Source organism: Ursus arctos, unplaced genomic scaffold, assembly GCF_023065955.2.
Source record: "Ursus arctos isolate Adak ecotype North America unplaced genomic scaffold, UrsArc2.0 scaffold_14, whole genome shotgun sequence".
Lineage (NCBI taxonomy): Eukaryota > Metazoa > Chordata > Mammalia > Carnivora > Ursidae > Ursus > Ursus arctos.
Genome location: NW_026622808.1, coordinates 51,636,087 through 51,655,879, shown reverse-complemented (window position 1 = coordinate 51,655,879; position 19,793 = coordinate 51,636,087). Strand labels below are relative to the sequence as shown.

General features: G+C 42.1%; 1 protein-coding gene across 10 annotated transcripts in view; it reads left to right on the top strand.

Annotated features, from left to right (window-relative positions):
- FOXP1 (forkhead box P1) overlaps positions 1-19,793 on the top strand; it is a 571,962-nt gene that overhangs the window by 198,012 nt on the left and 354,157 nt on the right. For 9 of the 10 annotated variants that reach the window (XM_026501232.4, XM_026501233.4, XM_026501229.4 and 6 more), the window contains one exon: positions 4,436-4,531. The exons of the other annotated variant lie outside the window; for it this stretch is intronic. The gene's annotated coding sequence lies outside the window, so the exon portion shown is untranslated. The remainder of the gene's footprint in view (positions 1-4,435; positions 4,532-19,793) is intronic. 10 annotated transcript variants of the gene reach the window in all.

The following is a 19,793-nucleotide window of genomic DNA, read 5'->3' as shown; positions in this document are numbered from 1 at the left end:
GCCTTACAGGTATAATTAATTACTATCATAGTAAGAATGTAAAAATACATAAAACATTGATTACTAAACAATTAATATGATCTCAGCATAGCAAATATATTTTATTGAAATATGGCTTTTTTTTTTTTTTTTTAATTCACCAAGAACATCTGAGACACATCCCCTTTGTTGCTGGCTTTTCAAAACCTCTACAGAAGTTTCTGACATTTTGCCAATTGTATTGTAACTTGACACTTTCCCCTCACACATTTTATTAAAAATGTTCTATTTAATTTTGGAGAATGTCATAGAATTTTTTTCTTTTATTATAAGCTAGAGCCAAAAATGTTTGCTTTAGAAATAAGAATTTCCCGTAAAATTTAGAAATTAGAAGGTAAGAGGCATTCAATTAGGAAAATGTCAAGTGGATATACTGTTTGCTTATATTACATTTCTTACAGGCTTAGTATTCTCATCCGTAAAATGGGACTCAGACCTCCCTGCAGGGTTGTGAACATTAAGTAAGGAAAGCTACATCTGATGCATTTTCTATCCGTAGCTTAATTAGAGGAGCAAATAATCACAGCTGGGATTTTTCCAGATTTACAGTGCCTCTGTTTAGTTATGCTGGCCTGGAGATTCAAGTGTAACTTTGGAGCCAGGGAGAAATGAGAAAGGTCTCTTTACTTGGGTAAGAGATACTGGAGATAACAGCAAACACTCCTGAATTTCAGAGCCTTTGTTTGGTGCAGTTTTATTTCTTTGGAAGCTCAGTCTGGTGCTGGCTGGTGAGGACCAGGGGTGGTGGCTCTCTTAGTCATTGTGTTTCGGGGACCCTGGCGTATTCCATTCCGAGACTCCGCTATCTGCAGGAACAGAGAGTTCTCCATTGGACCTCTAGGTGTACAGTCAGGGGAAGAGAGGACATTAGTGGTGTTCAGGAAGCTTCAGCGTCGGAAGGAATGTAACATACCCACTTCGATCTATTTCCCCAGAACTCGGGCACAAGGCCCCACCTAACGGCAAGGGAAGCTAGGAAATAATATCCCATCTGTGCATCTAGAAAGGAGAAAGGCATTTGATGGGCATCTGGCTGGTCTCTGCCACACACCGGCCATATGTTTTTTGGTTATTATAGAGGATGAATGCTTACCATAAATAAAGTGCTCAGGTACCAAGAATCTGAGAACCTATAACCGGTGTTCATGGAAAGAGCATCATTTGGAAACGGTGATGCTCATTTGGAGAATTAATCTGTATACTTGTTGAAAATACTTCAAAAATTTAGCCTGGGATCTGGATCTGCTTCTTACCTGTTACATGCCATTTATGTATCTTGGCATTCTAAAATTGCAGATCTATTGTAAGTTTAGAAATACATACGTAAGAAATGTTACATGTGATGGCTTTTTCATTCCCAGAGTGATCTACAGTGGACTCATACGTACGTCGCTGTTCTGTAAAATCAGAAGTGATACATAGTATTGAGTAGAATTCCTTATCACGATGCTGGAGAGAACCTTTGTTGAAATACTGCCACTGTTACTTAATTCAAAGTGTACATTTTACAATGAACCGCATCAGGCGTGTTTTCCATTTTTCAGTACCTCTAGTAGATCTAAGCGTACCTTTTTTTTTAAGTTACTCATTTTAAATTATGATTATATGAATATTTTAGGATTATAATCACCATAAAATGAAGGACAGAATTTATCATACCAAAATAGAAATTTAATTTAAAGTAGAAAGAACTTGATTGCAGGGTTTAGTAGACTAGAAATATGATGTATAAGAGGATATTGAAGAACACTTTTGACAAAAACCCTTAGTAGTAGGTTTTTACAATAGATTTAGGAAAAAAAGAACAAAACCTCAGGTTGCATTTAGTGATGTTTGTAAAGATCACGTTTGAGGTAGTTTCACAAAGATCAAACTTTTCTTATGTTGAAAAAGCACATTAAAGCAAAGGAACTTTTTGGTCATTCCATGGAGAAATAACTTCAAAAAAAAAATCTATTCCGTATCCTAAAGTTAGTGAAACTTCTTTGGGTAGAAGTTTCTCTTGACCATACTGTGATCCAGTGGCCTCAGTCACAAGTCAAGATTGCACATGGACGTATGTGGTTAAAAATATTTCTTTTAGTTTTCTCGGTACTCCTGGCATTTCCTGTTACCTGTCACTTTGTCCTTGACGATATTTGAGGCAGAAAACAAGTTGAGTAGACAAGGATAGTTTTCTAATCAGCTGTTCCTTCTTTTTCCCCAGTGCTTCCTTGTTATATCAGAGTTCAGATTTACTATTCATGAAACACATTTTATCAGTGACCATATCAGATAAATGGAAGCTAAGCGCTGGTTAGTATGTTGAAAATAAACACGAGGGTTCTCATTAATGTCGCTGTCTGAATAATTAGCTGAGCATCGTGTACCGAGCAGCAGCGAAAGCAAGCTGCTTCTCACTGGAACGACAGGCTGACAGCCACGTCTTGGAGTATGGTCATTAGTGTGCCCCACCATCAATGTCATGTTACTGTGTCAAATTAGTTAGTGTCCCCTTAGGAGAGAAGCCGGACCTACAAATTACCCTCCCGCATCCCTGGAAACGGTGTTTGCGAAACCTGCGATCAAGTGTGAGCAAATTATTAACACGGCTCATAAATTAACTAGTTTACAGGCTTATAACATTTTACAAGTAGATAATAAAGGGTAGAAAAGTTTTCCAATTGCTTTGCCCTGATGTTAGGGCTGTGATCTGCCGACTTTTCCTTGAGGAGCCCACAGCTGATGGGTTGGTTTTTTTTGTTTTTTTTTTTTTTTAAAGAGGAGCAAACACATGGAGTGTCAGAACAAATGTTTGGAAAATGTAGACTTTAAAAGGAAGCAAGTGTAAACCCATTGAAAACAATATAATTAACTTCGTTATCTCATTGCTCTGAAAAGTCGATGACAATGGCCCCCTTTCTTGTGGTGGCAGTTGCTCACTAATGAGTTCACCAATTAAGTTTGAACGATTACAGCCTTTGCCAACTGAAATTATCTTTAAAAATATTTTTGATTCATTCTTAGCCTACTCTTAAGCTGCCTTGTCACAGAGGGATGATGCTACGTGGCATGTTCGATTCGTGTAAGAACGAAGATTCTTAAGCCATAATATGTTCGGCAAACGGTTTACACTTCGCGTAGACGACTCATACCTAGAAAACATAATGTGGACCCATCTGGCCTGAGTTTATCTCTGATCGAGAAGAGGCACTCACTGGGAGCACCACCCCTTCACTCTCTTCTGAGCTCTGGTAGACAGGCAACCCACATAGTTTCCGGAGATACGATGTGACTATTCAAATCATAAAACTTCATACATCTCCTTTTCAGTTTCAACTTCTCTGATTAGATTCAGAAGACGTGTTGTTCGTGGATTTTTGTCTGAGTTCTCTGTTGAGGGAGACCGGCACACGTGCGCCCCGGAGGGCTCAGGCTTTGTACTCATTCTGGAGTTCCGTTGCCCCGTGTGACAGAGCCCCTCCTGTCATCTGCAGGCCTGCATAGGTGGCATTATCATCCCCAGGATCTAGGCAGAAAGGGCCTGGCCTGCAAAACCTCGCTACTGACTGCTATTCACAAAATCTTGCTGAAACTGCTCGAGGATGAGTTGACTTAGCTGTCAGCAATTCCATCTTACTTGGAATTGGACTTGGTCAGTATTCTACTAAGACCCCAGCCACGCCGCGGAAGCGCACAGCTCGAGCACGTGCGCACATCCGCGGCTGCCTGCTTCCCTAAGAGGCGGCCTCCCAGCCTCCTCCCGCGTTCGACGTGCCACTGGAAAGAGAGCTGTGAACAGTGCCAAGTGAGATTTTGGGGTTTGGCTGTACTTAAAACAAAACAAAACAAACCCCCAAACAGGGTGCTTGTGTGCGTGTGTGCGCGTTTGTCGTTTCTTTCTTTTTTTTTTTTTTTTAAGATTTTATTTATTTATTCGACAGAGATAGAGACAGCCAGCGAGAGAGGGAACACAAGCAGGGGGAGTGGGAGAGGAAGAAGGCAGGCTCCCAGCAGAGGAGCCTGATGTGGGGCTCGATCCCATAACGCCGGGATCACGCCCTGAGCCGAAGGCAGACGCTTAACCGCTGTGCCACCCAGGCGCCCCAGCGTTTGTCGTTTCTGCTTAGATGTGCCGGGAGAGACCAAAAGACTAAAACCCAAAGCGAAATCCTCACTGACACTCAGGGATCGTCTTGCCCTGACTTTTCATACCACGTTGTCTAATGCAGAGTGTGAGCTAATGAAATGCTGATTCTATAAGGAAAGAGGCAAAAGAGAGGCTTAGATACGTGGCAGCATATTGGATGTAAAAGTCGTGTCCACAAGGAATACCCGGGACTCATGTGAATGCCTCCCTTCTGAAGCGTCGCCATTGGCCTCTCCCATTAACCTCTTCTCTTCTCTCTGCTTTCAGTGTCTCTCCGTGTGTTGCAGTCCTCTGGCATCATGCATGCCCCCAACCAGTGACCCCCAGGCTTTTTATGGCTGTGAGACACGTTAAAAGTTCAGGGTAAGTGGCAAACAACACGAATACCGTGTCCCACTTGAAAACCGCGACCCACCTTTGCAGGTGAGCCTGTAGCAGATACGTAGTTTCTCGGAAGACAGTGGAATGGCTCATTATGAAGCAAAGCTTCCAAAGCCAGCAGGAGTAAGTGTGTCGTCCTCTAAGCTAGCTCTGTGGCTTTCAAGAATAGCATCTGTAACTTGGATCGGATTTGTGGAAAGGTCATCAAATGCAGGGTCTGGAGATTTTGTCTCTGAAACAGCCCAATGTTACCTCTTGTCAGCTTCCTGGGCCATAGAGTCGAGGTTGCGATTTTGTGGTCAACTCTGCTGCTGAACACAGAATCAACCGGGGACAGTATGCAAACAGATGGGTGTGACTGGTCCAACAGGACTACAAAAAACAGTCCGTGGGCCATATTTGACCTGAAGGCCATAGTTTGCTGGCCCCTCAGCTAAGCATCAAAGAGGGTAAAGAGGATAAAGAAGGTACCTCACTGGGTAGCAGTCTCTCTGATCTCGAGCAAACCATTTTTCAAGAAGAAACGAGAATAAAAAAAAAAAAATACCTGCCCTGACTACCACGCAGGGTGTAGTTTTAAGGATGAAACAGGATATAATGTATACGAAAGCACTTTGAAAATTTCGAAACTCCTTACAAATATAATAGATGGCTCTCTACACTCATTCTGTTTCACCCAGTGGAGTCTGCCTTCTTCACCCTTTTAATCATATTGGGCTTTCATGAGCTAAATGAGTGTGGGGGAAAGCTCTTTTATTTTCTAAGTAATGTGGTTTTTCTGTATGTTCCTTCCACTTCGCAGTTGATGGACAAGCTGTTGAAATGTCTCTTCAGTATCAAATATGGATGAAGGGATATATGGGTAGATTATGGCAGGCTAACGATCAAATGCCAATGAAGAATGATTAAATTTCCTTTAATCATCAGATTCTGAAAGTGTTTTAAGATCTTCCACCTTTAATATAGTCCTTAATAAATAATAATGCTTTGGATGTCTACAAGTATGTTTGAATTTCACAAGTGTTGCATGTCAAAACAGAGAGACAGGTTCAGCAAATATGCTTCCTGGGCTAGTGGTAGTAATTAAGAAGGAAAGTCATAGTTAAACAAACAGCTTGGTGAATAGAGGAGTAATCAGAATCCCAATTCATGAGTTTCCTCGATTTTTTTTCCCTCTCAGAAAAAATAGGGTAGTCTTCAGACATGTTTTCATATCATTATATCATATAAGAATTGTTTTCTAGTAACAGAGATGCAACTATATAAGTTTTTAAAAACGAGTTGCATATTCTCTCTCATAAAGGGTGTTTGGGGAAGAGCAGTTTGTGCTTTCTGTCTTTGTTCAAGTGTTGTTCTGTTTTCAAGGTCACATTATAGCTGCTGGCTCTCCAGCCATTGCCTCTACATCCTGAAGAAAGAGGCAGAAGTACAAGGGTCAGAAAGAGTAGTCCTTTCAGTTGGGGCAGGCCTCTTTAAATTTTCTTTTAAATTTTCCCTGCAGTTTTAATGACTTCTATCTACTTACATCCTTTTAGTAACCCTTAACATAAGAGCATCTCGGAAGTGTCTGTCCAGATAAATTCCACATTCTAGTAGTAAGGAAGAAGAGGTAAATGGCTCCCGAGCCACAGTTGTAATTCCTTATATAAAATTATGATATGAATTTTTCTTACACGTTTTCAGTGAATGTCTTCTGTCTTCCATTGACTTGTATGTAATCTCTAATTTGAATTTCACATGTTTAAATTTCAGTTTCTTTGATTTTCAGTGGAGATACATAGCTCAGTAAATATTTTAGGACCATAGTATTCTTACTGAAAGTGCCATGGCAAATCTGAGGAATCAGTTTCTTTCCCAAGAGAGCTATCCACCAAAATTTAAGCTTGAGAATTTTCTAATGCATTTCCTCTCCTTTGGATACAAGCTTTTGTCAAAGCTTGAGTACCTGCCTGAGGTCCTAGCGACATGCGGCCTTATACCGAATTCTGTTCACACCAATATTCGCAGGGGACATTGCTGATGGCTTTGACAGGAGAACGCTGTGCGCCCCGCATCTCTGTGATTTGCTGGCTCCCACATCTCTGCTGAAAACTTAACTTTGGGTAATGGGGAGCACAAGACCCCTGTCCCATTTTTCTAACTCAGACTGGCCTTACGTTACTCTTGTGAAAATTTCCATCTCATGGAATGAGTAGAATGAGACTTCTCAATGCTTCATTATATAGTGTCTGCCCGTACCGGCCTTCGCTACGCTCATGACTCACAGTAGTTGATGCATCCACAAACATTCCCGAGTGCCTGCTGTGGACATGGGGCAGCCGTGTGCCGAAGAGTGTCTGCTTTGAAGATAGATCAGCCGAGAATCAGATTCCACCTTTTCTACTTACTGCCTGAGTGACATGGGGCAAGTTACTTAACTTCTCTGGGCCACTGCCACCTCATCTGGGAGATGGGGCTAAAAACAGGAGCTAGCTCCCTGTGAGAAGTCAGTGAGGTGATGTTCATAAAGCGCTTAGCACAGCTCCCGGTGGGGGGTAGATGGCCGCACGGTGCTACACAGCCCGGATGATGTGGAGGAAATCCCGGTCTCTGAGGAGTTTTTACTGTCCTGCGGCTGGTTCGTTGGTCACTGTCTCACTGTAGATAATGTATATTTCACAATCCATTGCTTCCATCCCAGAATTCTCTTACAAGTTCAAGTAGAGCCTTGGGGGCCGGCTTTGATGCCCGTCTTCAAGGACTCTGCGGCCACGTGTTCTCCTGGACAGCCCTTCTAACAGAACTTAGATCTCTGGGTTCCTTTTTGACCATTTCCCCTGAGAGGTGTGCCGTTCTTTTTCTTTTCTTTCTTTCTTTTTTTTTTTTTATTCCGTTTTTTTACTTACTCAGGCAGTGGGCCTGCCCCGCAAGCAGAATTCACTAACTGCTTTCACGCTGGTATTGCTGATGATAATCTGAAACTCCGTAGGGTTTCACTCCTGCGGGGTGATGCCCCATGATGTTGATCTCGCCCTGCCTCATCCAGGGCCCTGCCTCTGTGCTGAGTCTGCACAGCAGGCCCCGGTCCCCACAGATCTTCTCGGTAGCAGCCCTCTGAGAACAGTGTCGTCTGCTCACAGAAACTGTGGCGCGAGTGTGTCAGAGATGGTGGCCGTGTCCACGGACGGCCCCATCGGCCGTGTGTCCCGAAGATTGACAAGTGGTGGCGCTTTCTGGATGGTGGCTGGTGGTGGAAGGGCAGTTGACTCTCTGGAAATCGTGTCTTGAAGATGTTGCCTGTTCAAGAGACTCTTAGAAGCTTTGGGCTTTTGCTGTATGGTTCCCAATCTTTTATTTAGACACCACTGCCGTGCTCAGATGCCATAAAAGCCCAGTTGCCTCTGAGCCATGGTGTTCTCTTCCTGGAACCATTTCTCTGGTTCACAGGCTCCCTCCCTCATTCCTTATTGCTCAGTTCAAATATCAGCTTCATGGGGGAGGTCTTCCCTGAACACCCACACTAAAGATTTCCCTCCTCCTCCCCTCCCCTCCCCTTCTCACTGTCCTCCATCCAAGCCTCTTGATTGTTCTGAATGTACCTGTTTGCCAGGTACTGTGCCCAGGGCAGGTCTGCGTGATTCAGTGTGTCTCCTCTCCGCTGACGGTGGCCAGTGGCTGATACGTGCGCTCCCAGTTAGTAGTGGTGGAAATAGAGTCCATTTGGGGATTTCCCTGTGAATTTCTGTGTTTTCATGATACCTAAGAGGACTGCATCTGGGTGAGAGGGGAAGAGAAGAAATAAAACCACACACATCACCTTTATTATAGGAATAGAATACTGCCCCTGGGTTTTCTCTGGAAAGTTTCCACTCTATACTAAACAAGTCTTTGATACTCTGTGTGTCCCATCCAGAAAGGGTTATATATCATCTTTGCCGTGAAGACAGAATCATTTGTCGTTTGGGCCGTAAGTGTACTGTGGGTGGTACAGGTTAATTAAGGACATTGGATTCGGAGATCAAATCCCAGCACTCTCGTTCACTGGCTCTTTGTCCTTGGACAAATCGCTTTCTCTTCCTCTTTCCAGGCTCTTACCTGAGCCATGGGTATAGCATCACCTCACTCGTAGTATTATTGCAAGGATTAAATGAGATGAGACTCATGCAGTACTTTGCACAGAGTCTGGAACAAGATAATGATGCTGTCGGTTTAGAAAGAACAGCAAAGGGTTTGGGAGGTATGCTGACAAACTCATTGCACTGTCCTGCAGTATTTTTGAAAAAGACGGGTAAAGATGGTGAAGAGCCTTGATTCCCGATTAATGTGCTCCTGTTTCTTGCACTGAATTCACTTTAAAAAGTGCAAAATGAACACAAGTAGGTTGATCTGTTTTATATTCATTGTTGATGTGTTGACTCTTGGATGTTTATAACCAGTTTTGGATAATACAGATTATAAACCTAAAATGCTGGGAAGGTTGTTGTTTGGTGCCTGACCCACATCCAGAAAACCTTAGAAATTCAGAGTTCGGGGGCACCTGAGTGGCTCAGTCAGTTAAGCTTCTGATCCTTGATTTCGGCTCAGGTCATGATCTCAGAGTCATGAGATGGAGCCCCACGTTGGGCTCCATGCTGGATGTGGAGCCTGCTTAAGATTCTCTCTTTCCTTCTCCCTCTCCCCGCCTCCCCTGTCCTTCTCTTTTTAAAAAAAAAGAAAGAAAGAAATTTGGAGTTCAGGATGCTCCACTGTCCTAAAGATACCAGGTTGGGGATGTGTTTTGTCTGTAAGTTAATCAGAGCTGGTTTGATCTGCCTCATGAGAGACTGTGTCTTAAATTTCCTGTAAATCCTCATTTTTAAAAAAGTATACACTTGGTGCATCTCTCCTGAAAATTCGCATGCTTCTTTTTTGCATGAAACTCAAGTCTGCATAGGTTGAAGGGAGTTGGATGTAAATATCTTTCATTGTGAACTCTGGTTTCTTCCACCTGCTTAAGGAGGCTTGCCTGTTGTTGCTCTTTTGTTTTTTCAGTGCGTGTGTTCTTTGTGCATTTATTGTGTGGAAGCTGGAGCAAGTCTCTGTATCCCATAACATTTTGGTGGCAAAAGATGAAGTATATCCCATCACATACTCTTATTTACATGATTTATGGAATGGCCAGGGTTATCGAAGAAATGAAGAGAGCCATTAATTTTATTAACTCCTATTGTATACCCTCTCAACTTCTAAAACATAAAAGAACCCGATTAAAATACAGTGTAAAGCATCCCCTTTGGTTCCTGATAGTCTTTTTAGTAAAGAAAAAGCTAAAATTCAGTTTCAGTCGAGGCTAAGGATTCAGGAGAAACTTTGATCAGGCACATGACAGCCTTCAGAGTGGCTTTCTCACATCTCCAAAAACATGGAACACCCCTGTCTCCAAATATCATTTCGGAAACTAAAACAATAATCACGAAAGGGGAAACCGATCTGTGTAAGGCGAGACTTGATTTGCGCCGTTGACATGGGAGGCTTGGCAGTGTGACTCAGCTCTTGTGCTGCTCTCTTCTTAATACCCGGGTGCCTGAGTATCAGCGGGAGAGATTAGGAGCTTTCTGAGGGCTTTTTCTCTGCTGTTTTGAACTGTTGCTGCCTGTCTGGGTGCGGTTTGGTGGGGCAGTCTCTCCGTGCCAGGTGGGTCTGCTTACGGTGTCGGGAGTTGAATGTCTCACTGCTAACTCTTACCATCAATAAACCCTTCTCGGGGTACGTTCTCATCCAGAGAGACCATGCCTCGCTTTTGTCCGTATCTGTCCTAAATCATTCATTAGCAGTGACACAAATCCATTCTTCCAGTCCCTGCCTGCTTCTCAAACGCGGCAGTTTCCTGAAATTCTACTCCTAGCATAAGCCGGGCAGAGGACTTCTCGGCTTTACAGAGATACACACGCCTGGAAGAACTTACACTTGGTGTGATCGCCTGTCTCCGCTTGCAGAGTTTCCTCTTTCTCCCTTAAAAAGGAAGGAGAGGTAGAAGGAGGGTTTTCAAAACTCAAGAAGAAGCTCGTCTTGAGAAATCCCGACGAACAGCAGTTGTTTGAGAGAATGACGCTAGTGTGTGAGAAGTCGACTCTCTATCAGCTACTGTCAGACTTTACTCTGTGCCACCCGTGGTTCCAAGCACGTACGTATTGATGCACAAAAACTCTACGAGAGCGTTTCAGTTCTAAAAATCTGTTCCGTAGATCGGACAACAGAGGCATGGTGAGGTTAAGTGACTCGTGGCTCACGCATCTTTGCTTATCAGAGGGAGAGCCAGGACTGGAACCCAGGCCCTGTCCGTCTGGTGCCGGGGCTCTTCACCACCGTGCCGTATGGTCCCCCTCATGGAGATGTTTCTCACGGGCGTTGGGGTGCGGGCATTGTTTTATTTCAGCGTGAATTTTCCACTCGGGGATTGCTCGTACGCTGCACGTTGAGCCTTTACACTTCAGTGCCACCTCACAGGCCCTGTTTGATCTTACTAGACTTTTCCAAATGCTTTAATTCTTTTTTGCTGGTACAAGAGCTATGGGAAATAAAAGTATGTCCCAATACGATTAGGAACAGGGACAACCACTTAATTGGCATCCTTCTAGCTCCAGTTGGATGTGTTTGTTAAGACATTTTCTCTAGATCTTTGAGTCATTTTTCTCTGGTACATTATTCTAATTAACCTCATCTCTGTAGCCCTCGTTTTATTTCTTATTAGCCTCTGACCACCCAACAATTGATTTGTTCCGCTCAATCACCTGTGTGAAAAAGTGTGGCAAGTGAAAGGGTCTCCTTCCCAAAGCAGCAGGCCTGGAACCTGGGGTGTTTTCCCAGCAAGCGGTTCAGAATGTCCCTTTCGTTCTTGGGATACACTCACCTGGAAGGCTTTTTATTTATGAGGGTGAAGCTCTGGGATCCTTAGAGGGAACACTGGCTAACAAAGTTAGAAGGTCTTCAGTTACTTGGTAGAATTACAGGTTTGTAGGCTGTATGCCAAGGACTTAGACCTTCAAAAATAAAAATTAACTTAGAGTTTTAAAAACATAGAGTAAAATATTAGGCTTGTAGAAATATCTAAAAGCCAGTTGCAAGGGACCACAAATAAAAACATTTTTACTTAAGGAGTTGGAGGTATCGGTGTATCCTTTTTAACACAAGCAGCAGGTCATTTTCAACATGTCTGTGTCTTAAAATACTGAGTCTCCTGTTTGTTAGGTCTCCCTGGTTACTTGTGAGGAGTATAGGGACAAGGGATTTAATTGACTCATGATGCTGAAAAGTCAGATGGTGGAACTAGCTTCTGGAACATCTGGACCAAGGAGTTCAGATCTTGCTAGTAAGTCTCCTCTCAGTCTCTTGGCTGTGCTATGTTCTGTGTTGGATTCATTCGTGTAGGCGTTTACCAACTTGTGGTATGATAACCATTCATGAGTCTGTTTTCATAGCAGCTCCAACAGAAAGAAATCTCTTCTCATGAGTCGTAGTAGCTCTCATAGAATTTAGATCTTCCTGGTGCTGTGATTGGTCCAGTGTGTGCCATGCGCCTGTCACTGCAGCAGTCTCTGGGGCTGGAGCAGGAGTGGGTGGGGAGAGGTGTGAAGGTGTACTTGGCCTTGAGTGGGTCACATGCTTCTCTTAAGAGTGATGGATGGCATTCAGCCTACACAAGGCAATGGAAAGTGGGTGAAGAGGGTGTTGGTTTCCGAACAAGGGGGCAGAATTCTGGGATGATAGACTGTGCATATGTGTCCTATAAGGAAGGCACAGTGCTCAAGGCACCATAAATACATAGGATTATAGGGTTGGAAGGAACCTTTAAATATCACCTAGCCCAGCTATGCGTGATTGAATATCATGTGAAATTTTCCCCTTGAAGCTGTCTGCCCAATTAACTGGCCATCTCTAATGGCGTTCACTACCTTGCAGGTAAGCACTGGCTCAGAAATATTACTATGTCTGTGTCCCTCTAGGAGCCTGGAGTTCATTCATTGCTGTGTTCTTCCTGTCTATCCTTCTGGTCAACCATCCATGTACCATCGGTCACTATTCTAGGTCCTAAAGCAAGATCCTTGATTTCAACATATTTATATCTGCAAGGTGGATGAAAAGGTCCATTATAATCCAGTGATATAGGGGCTGCAAGAATACTTCTGGACTGGTGGATTTACCATCTCTTCTAGGATTAAACCATATACATGGACTTAGATTTCAGTTATCTAGGGACATCTATTGGCTTATACAGTATCGAAGCCCAGTTAAACTACACATCTTTTAGGACATACTAATATGTTAGTGATAGGGATGGCAAGTTGGTGACGCAGAAGGTTTTTGTACGGGCCACCCCCATGGCATGTTAGAAGTTACCCCGATGTCCTGTCTCCTCCTGAGTATATAATAAATGAATAGATAAAGCTTCTGTGGGTAAAAATTTGGGTCAATATAATTATAGAATTCTTAATAACACTTCCCTAAGACTTTTGAAAGGACTGGATATTGTTTGTTTATTCATGCACTCTGCTGAGCAAAAAATATTCTGAACCTCAGTTCTCCTATCTGATACCTCAAGATAAAAATAGTACCTTCCAAAGAATTAGGGTTCATGTAGAGAATAAACATCCTGATCTCTATAAAGCACTGAAAATGGTGCTGGCACCTTGTAGGCACTCACCGGATGTCACTGGATGTTATTATCAGAAGACATCTATGATTTTCACCTCATAGGTTGTCAAATGCTTTGAAAGTAATTATATCACTAACTAATAACCAGTTGATTTAAAAATGTTTTTCTGAAAAAATAAATAAAAATGTTTTTCTGTGTATCTTGTAATTTTTATTTGCACGCTACTTATATTATAAAAATTAAGGATATTAAAGATGGTGAGATTTAGCAAAGAACTTTAACTCCACATGCTTTGAATGCTTCCCTGAATTAATAATTTTCATGTCCATCATATTTTCTCCTTGGCCCACAATTCATCCCATATTTGGATCTTGGCAAATGATGACTTGGTTAATTAGGCAGTCTGTTAACTCTGATTACTAAGTTATAACAGATCAGTGTAGAAGCATCACTGTGCAATTTGGATTAAAAGGCTCTTCATTTTATCAAAACAAATTTACATTTATGGATAAGTATGTGGAAATGCATTAGGTTAAAATGATGCACTTCGTAAGGAAAATTTAAAAGGGGTAAAGAATCATTTCCTTCTACGAAGTTATTTTTTTATTATGACACTCATCACATTATCTTTCACCAGGAATATACTTAAAAGCTTGGAATTTTCTTTTAAAGCTTCAAAATGATAGCTGATTTCATCCCTCTATGATACAGATATGGGTACAACACATTTTTGTTTATGCATCCATTAGTGTGGGGGTACATGCTAACCTTCCAATTTGGGCCACAGGGGCCTCTGATACTGGGCTTGATTGTACACACGAATTCTTTTTTTTTTTTTTAAAGATTTATTTATTTACTTGACACAGAGAGACAGCCAGCGAGGGAGGGAACACAAGCAGGGGGAGTGGGAGAGGAAGAAGCAGGCTCCCAGCGGGGGAGCCCGATGTGGGGCTCGATCCCAGAACGCCGGGATCACGCCCTGAGCTGAAGGCAGACGCTTGACGGCTGAGCCACCCAGACGCCCGTACACACGAATTCGACTGTGTTGGGGGGAATTAGTGGATTACGTTAAGGCTCGCTCCCTTTCACAGCCGAAGGCGTTGACAGTTACTAAATAGGATTGGGCCTTTGCAGTCCCTTTCCTTCCTTGTCTTCGGCTTCATCGTCACGAGGGCAGTTGGGGTATCAAACCCTTGCTTGCTTTCTCCAGCTCTGCCTCCCTTCTTTCCTTTCTTAGCACATAACACTCAGCCTTGTGGAAAATGAGAAAACGAACACCCTAATTTTCTAAATTCGGCCGGCTCTGAAGTTTGTGTTAATTACCCTTCAGATTCTATCAGATACCAGTAGCATTCGGAAGATAACACCTCACCCTTCACTCCCCCCCTGCTCTACACACGGACCCTTGTGTGCGCATGCACACTCATACACACGCACACACAGCACTCAGTACCCGGCACCCAGGAGGTGTTTAATAGTTAGGTGTTCAAGACCGATGGTGGGCAAAGTTGAAACACTGACGACCTCCCACCCCCCTTGGCTCCTAAGCTGCTCTTAGAATGGCTCTAACAGCCGGCACCTTGCCGATGATTATAATCACGAGAAAAAATAGAGTTGATAAATTTAATATTTATTTTTTCAGTAAGCTTGCTGAAGTCTGACCTTTATGAATTTCTGTGCTCTGGTTCCATGGGAAGAAGAGAAAGCAAAGAGAGAAAATATTTTTGAGGTTCAGTGAACTTAGTATTTTGTTGATCGATCATACTGACATGACCAGAGGGTTAGAAACAGGAAACCTTATTAGTTCTTTAGCTTTATTCATTCCATGGTGGTGGTTTATGCAAAACTGCCTTTTCTAAATCTAGAAAACCTTGCTGATGTTGTAGGTAGAGAGGTTCGCTTAGCTCAGAAGGGAAGTTGGTGTTTTATGAATTTGATTATGTTCTCCTAATTGGGAACATTTAATAATAACCGTAGATGACTCTCCTTTTGTGGAGGGGCTCATGGCTGGCTGTTCAGAGGTAAAGTGATGTTTTGAGCTCTAATTTGACAGATTTGAGCGACAGTCAGCCTGAATAATTCAGTTTTCCACTGGTTTCCCTACCTCCCCATTCCTTCCAAAAGAACGAACCAAATAAGGAATTTTTAAAAACCGAAACCATTTTGGAGTATATGAATTCTTATACTCACTTTCAAAAGAGATAGCTTGACAGAGAGATGTACTCTGGGACTTCTTCGTGTGAAGTAAATCCATTAGAACATTAATTTGTGTGTTTTTTTTTTTAAATGGGGTTTTACTTACCTCCATGATATGTGTATGATAATAAAGTCTCGCCAGTAGACCAAGAGAACCCTCTGGGAAACCACGGCGTAAGGGATGCGTTAAGGAGTGACATTCATGTGTATTTTCAAGCATGCTGCGAGATAGAGGTTACTTTCCCCCCACCAGTGGTCCCCAAGAAGTAGCAATGGCAACGTCGAGAAACTTTCTCGATGGCTTGTTTTAATAAATAGGCCTGTGGGTAGAAGTGAGCAGACGCTTTGGACGGTTGGATACTCTTACTGTGTGGTTTTATTAATTACATTTAGTCCTTTAAAATGACCTTGGATGAAAACAACCACCTTCTGTGGTCACGGTGAGCAGATGTTTACCGTAATTCTTTGCTCAGTGAAAAAAACGCCTCTTCCACCCAACAAAAACAGCCACGTTCGCTTGGCTAAATCAAAACTTTGGCGCTTGGGTCTTACTTTATATATCATGGCTCCAGGCACACAACCTTTCCAAGTGTGAGGCTTAGCTCACTCCCTCCGACATCTGCGGGAGAGCTCTGCTCACAGTGATCTATTCTGTGAGCGCTTACTTCTTACACTGATTTTGGCGGTCGTCCTTCCTCATCGAAACCCATATTCTCTCTGCAAGCCCCTCTTTGTTTTCCTTCTACAAGCACGTCAGTCCCTTCGCTTTCAAAGCTTTCACCTCGGCTTGATGGCCGTTTTAGCGAGGACTTCCTTCTAGAAATAAAGTCAAGGTTCGCTTCTTGATGGGAGAGTTTGGTTTGGGCTGCACTACCTCTGAAAGAGAAGGCATAGCCTTTCTTCCTATTTCGTGTTTGAAAAGTGCCTTTTCTGATGGCATATTAGGCCCGCTTGCAGGCCTCACTGTCTGTGTGTCTGTTTCTATTGCCAGTTCCTGTGTTTTACAAGCACTGAGTGATCATGAACGTTTAGGCAGCCCCTGCCTGCACTTGCCATTCATGGTTTAATAGGTGTCTCAGGAGCAGCTCCCTCATCTGGACTGAATTTCCACGCCGAAGAATACCGCTTGCTCTTTCGCCGTGCTGAAAGGAAATGCAACAGCAAAGCTTTGCTTTTCTTGGGAAGCTCCTCCCTTTGGAATGGAGAACTCTGGGTGGCTCTTCTTATTTTGTTTCCAATGCCAAAATAAGCAGGGATCTTGCATAACACCAGGGTAGGAAAAAAGAAGTAATTTTAAGGAAAACATATGTTCATGTTGAAAAAGAGGGAGCTAGATCCGGACAGGGGCCAGGGGCCCACAGAGTTAAAGACATCTTGTTCATTCAGGTGGGAGAGTAGGTTTTGGTCCTTGTGGTATATCTTATGAAACAAGTTGCCTTCCCCACTTCCCCAAGTCTTGGATCCAGTTAAAAATAAATCTTGGGAGTGGGAAACCAAGTTCGGTAGGCTAGCTAATTGATACATGTGGTGATTGGAATGGATCCAGTCCTGTATTTGTTAAATTATTTTCCTATGATCTTAGTTAACACTAAGTGATTTCCTTGGAGATGGCTTGGTTTGAGATGCCTGCCCTGATCTGAAATCAGAGCTCCAACTATCAAAATGCGATTCTCATTTGGTCTGACTTTAGGAGATTGGAAGAGACGTTTGTGTATTAAAATGAACCAAAGAATAAAGAATAAAATAAAATGAACCAAAGATGCCTACTCTCGCTGTTTGGTTGATTCACGGACATATTATCTGTCCTTGGAATGGATTCTAAATAATGTCTGTTGAGAGAAACAGAGCAGACACTTTTAGTGTTGCACACTATTTGTGGGTGGCACGTTTTGAAAATGCAGCTAATTTCCTAAAAAGAAAAGAGAATAGAAAAAAAAGAAAAAGAACCAAAAAAAAAAAAAATCCTTGATGTTTCTGATTCATCTATTCTCAAGGTTTAGAAATGTCAAAGCTGGGGGGAAATTCAGCAAAGTTCTTCTTTCCCATTGTAAATTGAACACTTGTGTCCTGAAAACGTTGCTGTGAAGGAGATAGGGCCCAGAGCATTCTGGGTACTGGCATATGTCTGCAGTGCCAAAGCCAGAGGCATCTTGGATGGGCTCACATAGATAGTTGACGCGAGTGTGTGATAGCCCCCAGATTGGAGAATCCTGATTGTGCCTTGAACGGACTGTTTGTATGTGCAGTTCTTTCTCAGCTGCACAAAAAGGACATCTACATAGAGGTCTGGCTGGCTAAGACCTATTAGAGAGCATGCCTCTTAAAGAGTGTTGCTTCCCTTGAGCGCTGATACAAGTAGGTTTGGAAAGTGTAGCAGGGTGGATCCAGGCTTGTGTTCAATCTGTGTGATTAAAAATAATCTAATTAATATTTAAAAACTTATATTAGAAAAAGTGTGACATATATCATATATATTTTAAAAAATACATATATTATATATATATATATATATATATATATATATATATATATACACTTATATATACACTCAAAAACCTACCCCACCCTTCCAAAGAAAAGGGGAAGCAAAGCCATTTCAAGTATCAGATTATTCTTGGATGTCGGTTTCAGGTTCAGTTATTTTAGTGCACTCCTTTTTCCTCCAAAGACCTCAGAAGGCATTGTTGGTAGTAACTGAGTCATTTTGCTGTTGGATAAATGAAGTTAAAAAACAAAAGAAAGAAAGAAAATCAAGATATGTCCACAAGAAAATGGAATTTTGAGTTGGATTTTCTTTCGATCCTTGTTGTAGGCTACATTTTTGGTTTTTTAGTGTTTTTGTCCTCTGAGCTCAAACTGTAAATGGTGGCAGATGCCATCTCATTATTAGTGGGTAGTAGGAAAGGCCCCAAGGAAAGAGCGAGAGTAGACCTAGAAATCCCCAAAGCCTCATTTGATAATTATAATGTGACCGTTTATCGGGCTCTTGCTGTGTATCAGCTACTGTTGCAAGCAGTATGCTAGCCCTGTTTCATGGAATCCTTTTAAATACTGTGAAGTGTAGACACTCTTATCACCATGTTTTGGACGAGTGAACTGAGGATCAGAGGGGTTAGCTGTGTTAAATTGCCTGGGATTGCAGAAAAAGCAGACAAAACCGATTAAGGTCTATAGTCTAGTTAATGGTAACATACCCATGCCAGTTTCCTGGTCCTGTATTATTTTTACAACTTCTGATAAGTCTACAGTTCTTTCAAAATTAAACTTAAAAAATGGCAGATTTTACACTTGAATTGAGGTCTGTTTGCTTTTGAAATCCAGATTATTCACCTCTTTGCTCTTTCAGATCACTTGACTAGCAAGAAGATGATCTCTGCTCCATTATCTTTCTAGAGGCAGTCTCAGTTCACCCAGGTGGTAATGTGTGGCCTCCCATAGCTTGATGTAGTTTTAGGAACCAAAATGCATCCTTGCTTCTCCTGTTTTCTCTTCCTTATCATGATCCACACCATCCTCCCTCCCCCCTCACCTGTTCAGTTCTTGATAGATTGGTGATTATTTATCTTGGACGGCATTGGTCTGACAGTTGGGAGCAGTTTCATAATGGGATTTTGTCATTCCTGGTATGTACATGGAGATGTGTGTGGATATGTATTAAGAAAGATGATAATAGTAAGCTAAGCATTTACTGGTTGGCAGCATGTAAATATGATAAGCCACGAAAAGTTTACATTCACAAGGCTAGTTATTTGTGTATCAGAAAAACTACCAGATACAAATACAGAAATCTAAGTTTTAAAGCTGTGTCTTCTAATTTGTCTGTTTCCTCATTTAGGAAATTATTAAGAAGAGAATCTACTCAAAGCTTCCATGGACAAATAACATGGTGTTCTCTATAACAAAACTTCAAACTTCTGTCTTTACTGAGTAAAGATGATTGTTGCAGAAGTTGCTCAGTATTATGGCTGGAAAAACCAAGCTCTGAGATATATCAATGGAATCGTGAATGGGGCTGGATTAACTCAAACTAAGACTTTGTGTATTTGAACGCGTTCTTCTTTTTTAGTAAGGGTGTTTACAGTTACACCTTTCCCTTTGAACATGGCTTTACCTGTATCTTGTAAGTTTTGACATGTTATTTCTTTTTTTTTTTCATTCGTCTCAAAATATTTGCTAATTTCTTTTTGGCCCACTGGTTATTTAGGGGTGTGTTTGATTTCCACATATTTGTGAATTTTCCAACTTCTTTCTGTTATTGGTTCCTAATTCCATTTCTTTGTAATTGGAGAACATACTTTGTATTGTTTCCATCGTTTAAGCTTATTGAGGTCTGTTTTATGGCTTATCTTATGGTCACAAGCCATAATCCTGGAGAATATCCCATGTGCACTTGAGAAGAGTCTGTATTCTGTCGCTGGGTGGGATTCTCTGTAGACG